Source organism: Catharus ustulatus, chromosome 1 (genome assembly GCF_009819885.2).
Source record: "Catharus ustulatus isolate bCatUst1 chromosome 1, bCatUst1.pri.v2, whole genome shotgun sequence".
Classification (NCBI taxonomy): domain Eukaryota; kingdom Metazoa; phylum Chordata; class Aves; order Passeriformes; family Turdidae; genus Catharus; species Catharus ustulatus.
Genome location: NC_046221.1, coordinates 65,589,324 through 65,603,342, shown reverse-complemented (window position 1 = coordinate 65,603,342; position 14,019 = coordinate 65,589,324). Strand labels below are relative to the sequence as shown.

Genomic DNA, 14,019 nt, shown 5'->3' with positions numbered 1-14,019 from the left:
TCAGAAAGGAAACCAATCAATCTGGGTTAAGAGATTCAGGGATTTGAGCTGGGTAGCAATTTTAGCATGACTCATGACACTTCACAAAATTAGCTTGCCAAGAAGATGTGCTTCTGTGAAACTGTGAAGTACCTGGGCTCGAGGTATAGCTGGAAGAGAAATCATTTTGACAGAAGAGCTCATAAAAGTCCAGCTCACGTCTTGTGGTGATGGCAATTGAAAGAATCATCAGTATTGATCATCTCAAGTCCTTGTAGCCTGAGCTCCTGCACAGTGCCACGTCACCTTCAGCTGCTCTTTGCTGTGGAGATCCTGGATAAGCACAAAAGTAGGGTCAAATAATGAAGAGAGGACAGAAGCAAGGGCATAGCCAGCTGTCCACAGAGCATCAGTAAGTGATTGTCCAGTGTGTAAATCCGAGCTCCACAGTTTAGGATTTGATACGCAAGAAGTGGAGCGCTTGGAACAAGCATATCTTAACATTTCCAGTTAATTAAATCTCTTGAGAAAGATTTTTGATTTTTCTTACCAATTTTGTGATGTCTAAGGGAAAATAATTTTGTTGTAAGCAGTTTTGCGCATTTATGCAATCACATTATAACTTGCATGGAGACAGTAGGAAACGGGATAAAAATACAATGGGATGCTTGTAGCTGAAGTTTCCAGAATTTTTGTGCATTTTAATGTACTAAATCTAGTTTTAATAGTTTAAAAGAACACCCACCCTAGACACAAGCTGGCCTTATCATTTATCTGAAGGGAAGATGACTAATCTTTGTTGTAGTTGTGTCTCTTCACTAGTGGAGGCTACTTCAATGAAGCTTGCTTTTGTTTTGTTGTGCCAGCAAGGAGTAAGTACCAAACCAGATGCTACTTTTGCTACTCTGTTATTGGCAGCTGCCCTGCTGTGCTTCTGAACTTACTGCCCTGCCATTTCCCCTATGCCTGCATGAATTGATTTCCTTCATCCTCCCTCTCTCACCGCTCTCCTCCTTGAGGTAATTGCCTTTTGCTGTTCAAGTGCTCTGGTGCTGAGCACAGGGGCTGAGAACAGGAAGAGTTCTCTTGCTGAGCTTCTTCTGTGGCCTATCAAATACTTGTGTGATGGAGGCAGAGTAGCACAGGGGGCAGCTGCAGCAAGAAAATATAGGAGCTGGAAGCAAAGGGAAGGTTGTAAATAGAGTAGTGATAGAGGCTCAAGCTATTTCATACTAGAACAGAACACGCAGGATAAAAATCTAACCCCAGAAGGAGAATCGTTTTCTACTTGTAAAGTTTTCCAAAGAATTCCACATTTTCAGTACTGTTCTAGAGCCTAAAAAAATAGCTCTGAGCCCTCAATGTTTCTTGAGTCCTGTCTAGATTGGCCACTGCTGGTAATATGTATGTCTGCTTCTGCTGGGAAATGCTCTGCTAGCTCAAGTGGCAGTATATGTGACGTGGCTCTAGTTTGCCTAATCTTGTTGTACCCCTGTTGATGAGCACCATAGGGATCAACAAGATTCCACATGTTGGAACAGCTATATTTTTTCTGGGTATTATTCTCTCCCTCCCTAAATATATATAAATAATACATAAATATATGAAAAATGTATATATAAACATATAAATTGTATATATATAGTATATAACGATATGTAAAATTACATATAACAACCAGTGTTAATTAGATAAATTCTAAGTTTGTACTTATTCTAAGAGGAAAAGAGTTATATGATGGTAATTCAAGCAAATCTGTAATATAAAGGACTAATTCAGCAAGGAGGCTGAATTAAAGTTGCACAAGCTTTTTTTTTGTTTCTTTCCTTAAATTAATCTGATGCAGTACAATTTTCTGAAAATAACTAAAAGCTCAGCTGTGAGCTTTTATACACCCTGGAAGGAATGCTTATAATATAATTTTTCACAGGAAAGTACTGAAGGCAGAACGCCAGCATTGAATGCATGAAGTAAAAAGAAAATTTATTTCATCATAAGAAAATTGTAGATTAACATTTATACTTCCGTCTGTTTTTCTGCACCCTCTGCACTCTTGGTAAATCTATATTCCTTATCTGTGGGTGTGGTGCATTTCCTACAGCAGGAAAAGTTCTTGTGGGTTTGGTATCATGTGGCACAATTAGATATTCTCCTGCTACTTGCCTGCTGTGAATCACACCCTTAGCTCTGGAATACAGAACTGCAGGATTCCCAACCTCTCTTGCACACCTGGACAGCTTAAAGAGCAAAATTTTTGTATTGACAGAATAAGATGAGCCCGTCATCATTAAACACTCAGATCTGAGATTAAACAGGTACTTTACTTTTGATTTTTTTTTTGTTGTTTCCTTTCCCTCCAACGTGAAGAAATCACTTTTTAGATGACATTTTTCATAAGCAGAAGCCAGCAAGGTTTCAGACAGACATGAGCTGCTATGCAAACAGCTCTCCCCAAACAGGTTAATTCGGGAGGGCTTTGATGAGTGTCACATCTAATGCTTTGCTGCGGTTTAGTTTTCCCTGGCCAGGGCTGGCACGGGAGCTGTGGTTCAGAGCTGCACAGAGACCCAAATCAGAACGCCGGGGTGTGTGCACTGGCTGGGAGCTGGCAGGGCTTAAGGAATCACCTGCGGCTGGATCGGGTCTGGGATGGGAAGTAGGAAGTGCTGCGCTCGAGCTTCCTGTATAAATAAATGCAGCTTTCCCACCGCCGCTGCATGCGGGCGGTGGCGCGGTCGGGGTGCGATGGCAGCAGGCAGGGGATGGTGTGTCGGGGCGGCACGGGGGCTGGCACACGGGTCCTGCGGCAGCCCTTAAGAGTGTCCGGCTGTCACCCAGCCAGGGCAGAGCCGGGGCGTGCGAGAGCGATCGGCTCCGCGCATTGCTGCGAGCTCGCGGGTCCGTGACATCCTGCTTCCCTGGGAATGCCCCGCTCCGAGCGCCGCCGCTGAGGAGTCGCGCAGCTGGCAGCGAGAGCCACCCTCCTTTCGAGGTATGCTGGAATACAGCTTGTCTGTTTTTTCATAAGGATACCCTAAAAGAACAGAAAGCCAGCATTTGTTTCTTCCTTTTTCCTTTTTTTTTTTTTTTTTTTTTTTTTTTTTTTGAGATAAGGACTAGAATGATGGAATAGCTAAAATAATGTTATTTGTGATTTGGTTAAAATCACACTATGTGGTGCCTAGAGCTGAGGCAGAAAGGGAACCTTGGTCTCCTGTTAAAGACTGAAAATAAATAGACATCACATACTTCCCAAAGGGTGAAATGACTTTTGTCAGTGTAACTTTCGGAGAAATATCTGTGTGAAGTGTTCAAAAAATGCTGCAGTATTAGGAGATATCTGTGTGGCAGGCAATTGCTAAAATGGAATACTTGTCAGTATGTTTTAGTTTAAATAGAACTTCTTTCATGTTGCAAAAATACCTGACTAAGCTGGAGGAAGGCTGAGTTTAAAATGCTGATACTTCCTCCTGCTTTAAAGGCATTTCTTCTGCCAGTCTCGTGCAGCTGGTATCAGGAAGGAAAAAAAAAATGCATTCATCTGTATTGTAAGTGTTAACTTCTAATCCGTGTTAGTGTACACTTCTAATCTGCTCAGGGTTTAGGGTTATGTCATTTATGTAAGCACATGCAAAATATACCATACTTTTGTTCTCTAGTTTGCATTTAAAATATTTTTGACACTAAGAATAGACAACTGCATTTGCTGGAATGTTTGCACTGCTTTCTCATCATAAGGCTTTCTCAGTGCAAAGCAGCTTTAGTAATGAAGATGTTTCAGTCTAGTTTATTTTAAAGCTCTGTATTTTCTGTAATGCAAAAGCACTCTGCTTCCTAACTGCATAGAGCGATATCAAATATCTTCCTTCAGAGAGCACTGTAAGTTGTAAAATATTTAGAATTACTGTAGTGAAGAAAGCATTGCAGAGTGACTTCGAATCCCCTTGGTCAAAAGACACTGAATGCTTTAAAGAAGTAAATTTTAGCAGAGGTACAGGCTGTCACTGAAATACCCCCATGCAGCTTTCCAGCTGCCTGTGAGCAGGCAGAGCAATCTGATACATTTGGCTGCCCTCAGCCTGAAGGGCAAGTGGTCTCAGTTAAGGGCAGGCACAGGGTTTGGGATTCCAGTGTTTACAGAAACAGAAGTTTCAAAATCCTGTCCTTAAGTACTTTTTTTCAGAACAAATATATTGTCCTGATTCTTGTCCTGTATAGAACTTGTCTGTGCATGAATGTGAGTGAGTGGGTGTCTGGGTTGTTGCTTTAACACGAAAATGACTGAAACCCTTCCATCAATGAATGTAAGCTATTTTGGAGAAAGTACTGCACATGGATAAGGGCATGGCTGCAGCTATGCTGCTGGAAGTAATGCTTTAGATTATGGATTGAGAAGTGTGAGTTTGCAGATCGTCTAAAGCTGTAGTAAAGTGGAGTTATTCTTTCAAAATAAGCCAGAGCTACTCCAGAGCCCAGCCAGTATGATGAGAATCAGACTCCTTTTCTCCCATGCATATTACTGTCTGATAGGGGTATTTCACACAAAATCCTGTCTGCTCACACAAAGACACCGGAAACTCCCTAGGCTTCATGTGGTCCTGGCATTTGGCAACCTGTAGTAGTGTCTGTTCCCCATGCTGAGGTATATTCTGCATGTGCCTTGCTGGTGGTTGTGGGCTTCTTTCCTGCAGATTTTGGTGACTCTGTTTGTGTGATAGTATGCTTTGGGGCAAAAGTTAGCAATATAAATAGCAAACAGTATGGAGTTTTTTTCTCTCTAGCTAGGTTCTTGGATTGCACTCTATTCTCTAAATTCTTCATAAGCTTTGTAGAAATAAACAGTGTGGAAGTGGTTGTCTGGCCTTTCCCCTTTAGTGGAGGAAAGTATGTCCTTGTCCATATTATTGTTGTGAGTTTAAAATGCAACTGTGAGAGCAGCAAGCCACTCCAGAGGGAAACAAGCAGTGCTAATGCTTAACCTGGTTCACAGCTCATTAGTATATCTCTGATAATATCTGGTGTGAGCCTTAGCCCTGTGCCTGCAGTTCACCCTGTTCAGACCTTTCAGTGACTTTCAGTGGTGAGACCCAGTGGAGTGTGTTGCTTTGATGTAGCTCAAAAGAGCTGCTACAGACTTGCTGTCCCTCTTCTGGAGTGGAGAGTTTTCTTGAATGTGCCTGAAACTTCACAGTGCCTATAGGTTGTACGTGTCAGATCCATAAATATCTCCTGGGCTAGTAGTACTGTGATATCTGAGACCATAATTACAGCTCTGGGCCCATGGATATCTCAGGCACACGTGAACAGAATACTGTGGCAAGCTGCCAGTGTTGCTGTGAGCTGAGTCCATCAGTTCTCCTTGCATATGCTAAAGCAGACATTACCTTCAGCTTCACGGGGCTGAAAGTGATTTTGGAGCTGTGCTTTTCCCCTGGTACTTGCCCAGAGCTGGGTACAGTTCCCTTTTCTTCCTCTGGTTTCGCCATGCCAGAGCAGAGCCCAGTATAATGCACTTCACTAATTTGTCTTCTTTGCTCTTTACATTCATTCCATTTGCAAACTAATCTTCTTTTGGTATGCAAAGGGAAACATTGAAAAAAACAACAAAGCAGATCCAAAGGGAAAGAGAGCAATGATATTAAGCTCAGCCTCTAGCATTCTGTATTTCTGCTGAAGCATAGCTGAGCTCCAGTGCTAGACTATGAGCCTTCTCACTTGACAGAAGCACGGGTCTGAGGGCCATCGTGCACTGCAAATTTACCTAGTCTTGGACAAACATTTACAGAGATGCTTGTGCCAAATAACTTTGTGCTGATCAGTAAGAAAATAGTGTTCAGTAATCGTTCTGTGTCTCTTCTAAATGGTTCCGGCTCAGTGGTAACTGAGTGGGCTTTACATCCATAAAGTAGGTCACTGCTAGGAGATACTAAAACACTAAAAAAAAGGTATCTCAGATTACAAAGGTCCTTTTCCTTCCCTTCCTGCTTAAGTAGGACTTTTCCAACTCCTAGTCTTCCAGGAGGAACAGAGATGCCAAGTAGAAATTTCTAGGCTTGAGAGCATAACTAGGTTAACTACATTGCAAACACACTTTCAAATAAAAAGTATAGCTGTGTGAAAGAACACTGTTTTTGGAGTTTCCTAGATCTCTTTGTATGTATTGGTACTTGTGCACAATCACATATGTGTTTCTCATTCCTGGTTTCTTTTATTCTATTATAATAATGAAAAAATGTCATGAGTTTTTCCTATATTTCTGGGGCAATCTGCTCAGGCCTCAAGAGAAAACCTATAGTTTGTAGTTAGAAGGGTCACCAGTTTACCTTCTGCTTTGAGTGTCCTTGATTCCTGCAAGTACAGTTCCAGCTTTGGTGGAGTTTGGGCTATCTTAGCTATGGGACCTACAAGCATCCTTGCTCCTTCTGAGTGAGTCAATATCTCTGGAGTCCCAGAGCCAGCCAGCACCCGGCACAATGATTTGGGACACGTGAATCTGACTTTTGGGTTCATGCACACTAGGACAAATTCCCTGCATGGAGTTTCTTCCTGTGTATTTCCTGAGCTTGTTGTAGACACAGCCATCATGGGTACTTGGTATACAATATTTTTGTTGCAAGGAGACACAGGCGAGCATAGAATCATGGAATGGCTTGGGTTGGAAGGGACCTTGAAAGCAGACCATCTAGTTCCAGCCTACCTGCCATGAGCAGGGGCACCTTCCACTAGACCAGGTTGTTCACAGTCCTATCCAAACTGGCCTTCCAAGAATGAGACATCCACAGCTTCTCTAGGCAGTCTGTTCCAGTGTCTCACAACCCCTCTGAGGAAAGAATTTATTCCTAGCATCTAATGTAAATCTCCCCTCTTCTAGTTTAAAACCATTCTGCTTTTTCTATCACTATCTGTCTGCGCAAAAATTACTTTTCCTTTTTTTTATAAACCCCCTTTAGGTACTGGAATGCCACACCTGTGTTCCTGGAGCCTTCCCCTCTCCAGGCGGAACAATCCCAGCTCTCTCAGCCTGTCTTTGAAGGAGAGTTGTTCCAGCCTGCTGATCATCTTTGTGGCCCTTTTCTAGTTGTGCTCTCACAGGGCCATGTGTTTGCTGTGCTGAGGACCCCAGGGCTGGATTCAGAATTCCCGATGGGGCCTCAGCAGAGTAGAGGGGCAGAATCCCCTCCCTTGATCTCACATCCACGCTGTTTTTCATGCAGCCCAAGGTGTGGTTGGCATTTTAGACAGCAAGAACTGATGCTGTTGACTCATGTCCAAGTTTTGATCCTCAAGAACCCCCAAGTCCTTTTTGTCAGAGCAGCTCTCAGTGAGTTCTCACATTCTGTTCCCATGTCTGGAATTGCCCTGAGCCAGGTGCAGCACCTTGCACTTGGACTTGTTGAACCATTTGGTTCTTAAGCACCCACTTCTCTAGTTTGTCCAGATACTGATTAGGAGTCAGAATACAGAATCACTTTTTATAAGAAGGAAAAATTACCATTTTACTACCATGCTCATGCTTCTGCCCTTTAATTGAGACTGTCAGTATTTGTGTCTGTTGCAAGCTTTTCTGCCTTTTGCTTTGTTTTAAAAATGAGGAGAGGATGGAAAGTGTAAGACGTGAGTCATTACTCAAGGAGTGGACTGTGTCTGGGTATCTGACAGAGGCTTTGATGATACTCATGTTTGGTTGTACAAACTGTTGAATTTTCAGATAGGCAGGAACAAAACTAGCAGATTTGAAAACATATATGTGTTGTATATATTTGCAGAAATGAAAAATCACTGAAACAGAAGAACTGTATCTGTGTTCAGGGACTGGAAAGATTCTTTTCAGGGTACCTCTGCTTATGTACTCTTATGGACTGCATGTTGCTGTGGTGTGGGGGGAGATTTCTTTGCACATGTGTACATGTAGCTGCAAATAATTCAGAATTGCACGCTCTAAATCCCTATGTACATAGAAGGAAAAACACATTTCCTGACAACTAGCATCCAGGCTAATCCTTTGCATGCAAAGAAAATTCCAGAATTAAGTAGAAGCAGTGACACGCAGGCTGGCACTGGTTATGTCTAAACAGTAGACGGGAGAGTTCATGTGTTCTTCCTGTGATTAATTTTTGAAGCAAGCATTCAGATGGAGGTGGGGAGATGATGAAGGAAAGCAAGCCAGTTTTCCTCCCCCCCATCCCCCTTCAAAAAGGTTATGAAGCTGTAGTCATTGGGGAAATCAAGCTGATCCTGTGGGCTGTTTACCACTGCACTCACTGGAACATTTTTCACAGCAGCAGGCACTCTGCCAACCACTGGTACTGGAACTCTTCCCCATGGGATTTGCCCATTTTAGGGCTATGATAACATCCACAGGGCCAGCAATAACTTGCTTGCTGAAATTTTTCACAATAGAGAAGATGCAATCTTGCACCCTCTTGACCTCTCCACAGTTGCACTCATGGTTTCAGTGGTGGGGATTCTTCATCACAGTTTCCACAGAAAATCTGTGGGAAAGGCAGTCATGCCCTTTGCCAGGAGTGAAGTAGAAGCCATATACGTGTACATAATTTAGACAATATTACTGCGAGGAATGTATTTTTTGGATTGGTCAGTGTTTTTGTTGCAAATACCCAAGCAGTGTGCATGGCTTGAGCAATTTCAACCCCGTTGTTAATTTTGCTTATCCCATTTTGGGAGGATGGACCAACAAATTAAGGAAACATACACTTGTCTTCTCCAAGTTCTGCAGCAATGTGGACAAAATGCCTATTTTGCTTATGGGCATCAGTTGTCATGGTCATAATTAAAAGACCAGCTAGCAGAAAATTTCTAGAAAGGTTTCTGTAGGACTGTGATCCTATAATATATCAAGTCTATTGAGTTCTTTTCAGTTCTACTTACTCATTTTTCTGAGAGTTTGGGAGGTGGGGCAGCTTCTTTCAAAAATAAGCTCCCAGTTGCTTATCTTTGCACATATAATGCACAGGTCCATTGAAAAATACTTCTTTGGAAACACTCCCATTGGCAGGACTTTGCATGGATCGTGTAGAGACTAGCCAGTTGTTACCAGGTGCTGAGGCACTTGAGGCTGAATTCTCATATGTTTACAGGTTGCTGTTCTCCCTTGTAATTATTTCTGTAATGAATGTTGAAATTTGAAATTGAAGTGAGGGAGTGATGAACGCAAACCTCGAACTGCGTTTCATGGACACTTCTGGTTTATTGCATGTCTTATACTAACATCTGGATTTCTAAGTAGTTGCATCTAGCCCCTGAGAAACTCTGTTCCCTGTGCTTGGCACAGTACAGCCTGAAGCCACAGTGACAGAAGGGGGATGTGGAAAATAGGGTGGGAGGGGGCAAGGCAGCAAGGAGACAAGGTTGTGTTGTGTGGTAGACAGTGTCATCAGTCAAACAGCTTTTTTACTCAGGTTTAAGAAAATGTCATATTTGTCTTACACTGTTAATAAAATGCAGAGCAGAATAGATAATGTGTGTTTAAAATGTTTATTTATGAAAATGGGAATATACAGTTGAGTTAAAAATGCGTGGCTGTTAAAGTTGCTCGAGAGTGTAAGACTAATAGTAGTTGAAGGTATTTTTGCTATTCCAGAATAGTTTGCAACATCTGTTCAGTAGCATGTACGTGAGGCCTATCAGAGGTTAGAGGTGCCCCAAATTCAAACCTGGGCGTGTGGGGCTCCTCCCCACTGGAGCAGTAGGCAATATGGAAGGGATTACCTGCAGCAGAATTCCTCCCAGGATCTCTCTCCCAGCGTGCCTGGCTCTTACCTTGGAAAGAGGGAGATGAAATGTGAATACAAGCAGAGAGATGCTCAGTCAGGGGATTGTTACTGGCATTTACTTCTCCTTTTTGCCTCTGCAGATCTGGCCAGAGCTGGAACTTGTCCTTTCCTCATCTCCAGTTGCCTTTGGAAGGACTCATTGAGGAGCTGGCAGAGGAGTGGTTTAGGGATACATTCTGACTAGTTTAATTACCAGTCATGAAAAGCAGTAATAGGTACTTCAGTAAATGTGTTTAGTTTCAAAACAGCCTTATGTCCGGGTCCAAACCTCTATTATTGTTTCTTGCCAAATTTCAGCAAGTCAGTAGTTGTTCATGTTGTTTTCTTAATGGTAAAGCTTGTGTTAGAGATAGTGACTTCCCCAAGGTCTAATCCTCAGATATGTCTCCCTGTCTTTGATTCACTGACTGTCCTTGTAGCTAAGCTTAAAAGTTTCCACTGAGTAAGCTTTCTAAGTCATTGAGATACATTTGGATCAAGGGCAGTTTTCGATGTTTTAATTGTTTTAATTTTGGTTACCTCGAATAGCATATTTACTGTATAGTAATGAGCACTGTATTTGACTGTAAGATTACATAGGGGCAGATTAAAATATTGTATGTGTTATGTTTATTCACTGAGCAGTCATGCAAAAATTGTTATAGAACAAAAATCAACTTACTCTATTATTTCTGTTGACGTAAATCTAAAATTGTTAAAAGTGCTTTTCAGTGCTTGCCGTGACAAAAGTCTGTAGGACCATATTCTTTCAGGTTTGCACTTTCTGTGGCTTGACAAAACAAAATGACAGAGACATTAAAGGTATCATCTTATTGCAAGCCCTGAAAGAAAATTTCTCAGATCACCTCTTCTAAAAATAAACACACGTTAATTTTTTTTTCCAATAGATGGCTTTCAGTACATTTTGCAGAATTCAGTGCAGGATCAGTTTCCTTGTTCCTGTCAGTTTGAGTTGTTTCTTGGCTTCTGGCAAACTCTGCATGCTTCTCTTGACATCAAGAAGTTTCTTGCTGGCCCTTTGGAGGCCTGGCTTTGTGTCGCATCTCTATTTGCCCTAATCTGCTTGCCTTGCAGTCAGGACACTGCTTGCTCCAGACCCAGCTTTGGCAGTCTCCAGCCAGGGGACCCCAAGAGCCCATTTAGTTTCTTGTTAGACGAAGACTGCAAACTGCAATCACATGAAGCTGATCCCTCTGTTTTCCACTGCTTTCACTTTAACAGTGTATGTTTACAAATATTTCCTAAAAGTCCTTGTTTTAGAACAGGCCAATGTTGCAAATGTCTTCTGAACACACCCTATGTAAACTGTCAACATTCCAGCTCAGAGATTTAGCACATCCCAAGGTTTTGTTATCCAGTCAACAAAAATAAACATTTTTTCTGTGTCAAAGGCAAATTGTTACATCTGACTTCCTATTCCTGTTTCAGCAGGGACAGCTAGCCAAGTTATCAACACGTTTGACCTCCAAAAAGCTCGATTCCTTTTACTTAGTAAATGCCACAGTTACCAAAAGCCTTCATGTGGTCTGAAAAAAAGATCTATCATTTGTCATTTTGAAGAATGTGTTTTTATTTAATAGTGGTATATTACCTCTTGTCAACAGCATGTTAAAAGTAAAGTGCACCGAACTAGTTTGGGTGGAAATTCCTAGCAGCTTACCATTAACGTATGTTGCATAGTGTCATTAAGAACAGAGGATGTTATTTAGAAAAGCTTTAGATTTTAATCTCAGACCTGATAACCAGTACTTGGAATTCCACTTGGTATAATTTTGTTGTTTGAATATGTTTTGGAAATATTTGGAAATGTTTGATGCCAAAACACTCTAGTTCTCTTGTCTGACTGCACTTCGTTTGACTGCATTTTGTGCTGATCAGCTTCGCTGAGCTCTGTGACCAGGATGAACGTAAAACCTTAGGAGAATCCTGCTGTTGACCTTCTGCAGGACCAAACCTGTCACCATAAATAAGCCTGTGCCTGGGGCCAGCACCATCCCACTGCTCAGGCACGGTAAGCCTGGTACATCTGGGTCACCCTGAGACTGAAACCCCCAGGCCTGGCCAGGACTCACATCCAGTAGATCTGGTGCAGGAAGCTGCGGCTTTCCAGCCTGCCAGTGTTGATAGAGCTGTGTCCTGAACTTTGATATGTCCTAGCTTCAAGCACAGAACTGAGTGAAAGTGGTGGCTTCTGCAGTATGGTCTGACCTCATCCCGTGCAGAATGGATTGCTCCCAACCTTGAGGATTCAATGAGTATTGCCATTGTGTGGCTCTTGTCAGTTTTGGAAAATACCATGTTTTGACTTTCAGTTTAGTAACCAGCTGAGTTATTTCTCTTTTGGTTGACATTTTTTTATCTTTAAGTGATCCAAAAGTGCTTTTCATAGCTCACTTCAACTGAGTAGCAGCATTTATTTCACCATTAGCTCATAGATTTCCTGTTCTTGGATTCTCTTGACTTTTAAGAGTGGAAGGGGAAAACCCCACTTCTTTCCCTCTTGCCTGTTCTCAAGCAGAATTGCAAGGAAATCTGTAAATAACTCCCACAATTGCAGAGTCACATCTGTTTCAGAAAAAAAAAATTCTGCTATATTCTGATAATATCAATGGTCTTTTTGCAATAAAACCCATCTCACTGAGGGCATATTGACATAGAGTCACAAGAAGCTCCTGTGGAGAACTGGTGTTCCAAATTTTAAAAGTTATTTGTACCTCACAGTATTTAAAGTGCAGTAGACAAGTTATCCAACAACTCTCAAAGCCTTGTGGAGACTGATATACATGCGTCCTAGCAGTGTTTTGGTTTGTTAGAATGTTTTGGAATGATTGAGTGCATGTGATGTTTGGGAAAGTGTTCAATGTGTATTTTAAATATCCCAGAGTGCTGGTATAAAAATTCCTGGCAGAAATCTGGATCATATTCTCAATTAGTATAGTCAGTCCCTTAACATTTTTCTTTTTTAATGTGCAAGAGGCTTTCGACTCACTACATTCCTTTAAAAGTATTTGATATATTTATTTTTTGGTTGCTAGCATGATAGGAAAATACTCTATATAGCTACTGCTTCTTGAACAGCAGCTCAAGGTTTTGGTTTTTTTTTCCCCAGGCATTCCAATGAAAACAAGTGAGAGAAATTGCCTTTGGTGTGTTCTCATGTACCAGCACATTTACCTAGGCTGCTTGTGCTTTAAACAAGTTTTCTGACAATAAAAATTTTACCGTGTAGAAAGCTGTCATGGAATATTATACATCTGACTTTTCATAAACCTTGCTCAAAGAGAACAGATATTGAAATGCTTTTATTCTCTCTAATGCTTCAGCTTGGTAGCATATTATGGTAATCCAGAAATGAGTACTCCTCATACATGCATGTAATCAAGTGCTTGCTGTTTTAAAGCTCAGAAGTAATACAGTAATTCTGAATATATTAAAAATGTATTTAAAATGAAACCTTCTATTTGTGGATCTGGTTGCTTTTTTTTTGAGACCATGATTTCAGAAAATCTAAGTACTTGTTTAACTTCTTAATAACCTCATCGCAATAAAGCAGAACGTTCAGGCTTTGATACACAGGAGCACTTAAACATATGATTAAATGTCATTCTTGAAGATGAAGGCTTTTTTAAATTGGGGCTTTAATCATACGTTTTACTGGATCACTGCCTGATAAGTAATGCTGTATGGGCTGGATAAGTAGCTCTGTGTAGGCAGTGCATATCATAAGGAGAAATTAATGCACCGTGGGTTAGTGGTCTGTCTATAAGACCACAGAAGCTCTAGTGCACTTGACTTGGTCTAATTCTCTGAGCAGAAATGCTGAGTTTATAAAAGCTGTCTTTGTAATGAATTTTGAATGACTTTATCTTGAGAGAGTTGGGACAGCTGAGGACTTGTAACCAAAACTGCTAATGATGGCGTTTCACGGAAATTGATAGAAATGTGGGCTTCTGACAGCTGTCTTCACAAGTCGTAATTTCATAGCTCAGTTTATATCTTGTAATTTGACCCCATTATCTTAATACCGCTCTATTTTTTAAATCTTTCGGTAATTGCTCTTTTTCCCCAAGGGCCTGATTTTTAGCATTGGTTTTCAACACTCATGTTTTTCAGGTAGTTTTCTTTTTTTTATATATTTTAATGAGGGAACCTTAGTTACAGGAAACAACCGAATCCCGAGTGAACAATGTCAAACCAGGTTTTTGTATGGCACTGAAGTAATTTCATAATGGGTGGAGTACTTGAA

The 14,019-nt window shown here is 41.3% G+C and overlaps 1 protein-coding gene across 5 annotated transcripts in view; it reads left to right on the top strand.

Moving 5' to 3' along the window:
- RNF144B (ring finger protein 144B) overlaps positions 1 to 14,019 on the top strand; it is an 84,209-nt gene that overhangs the window by 34,763 nt on the left and 35,427 nt on the right. The window contains exon 1 of one of the 5 annotated variants that reach the window (XM_033071616.1): positions 2,200 to 2,294. The exons of 2 other annotated variants lie outside the window; for them this stretch is intronic. The gene's annotated coding sequence lies outside the window, so the exon portion shown is untranslated. Of the gene's footprint in view, positions 1 to 2,199; positions 2,295 to 2,653; positions 2,972 to 14,019 lie in introns of those variants that run through there. 2 more of the 5 variants (XM_033071626.2, XM_033071591.1) reach the window with 2 other exon arrangements.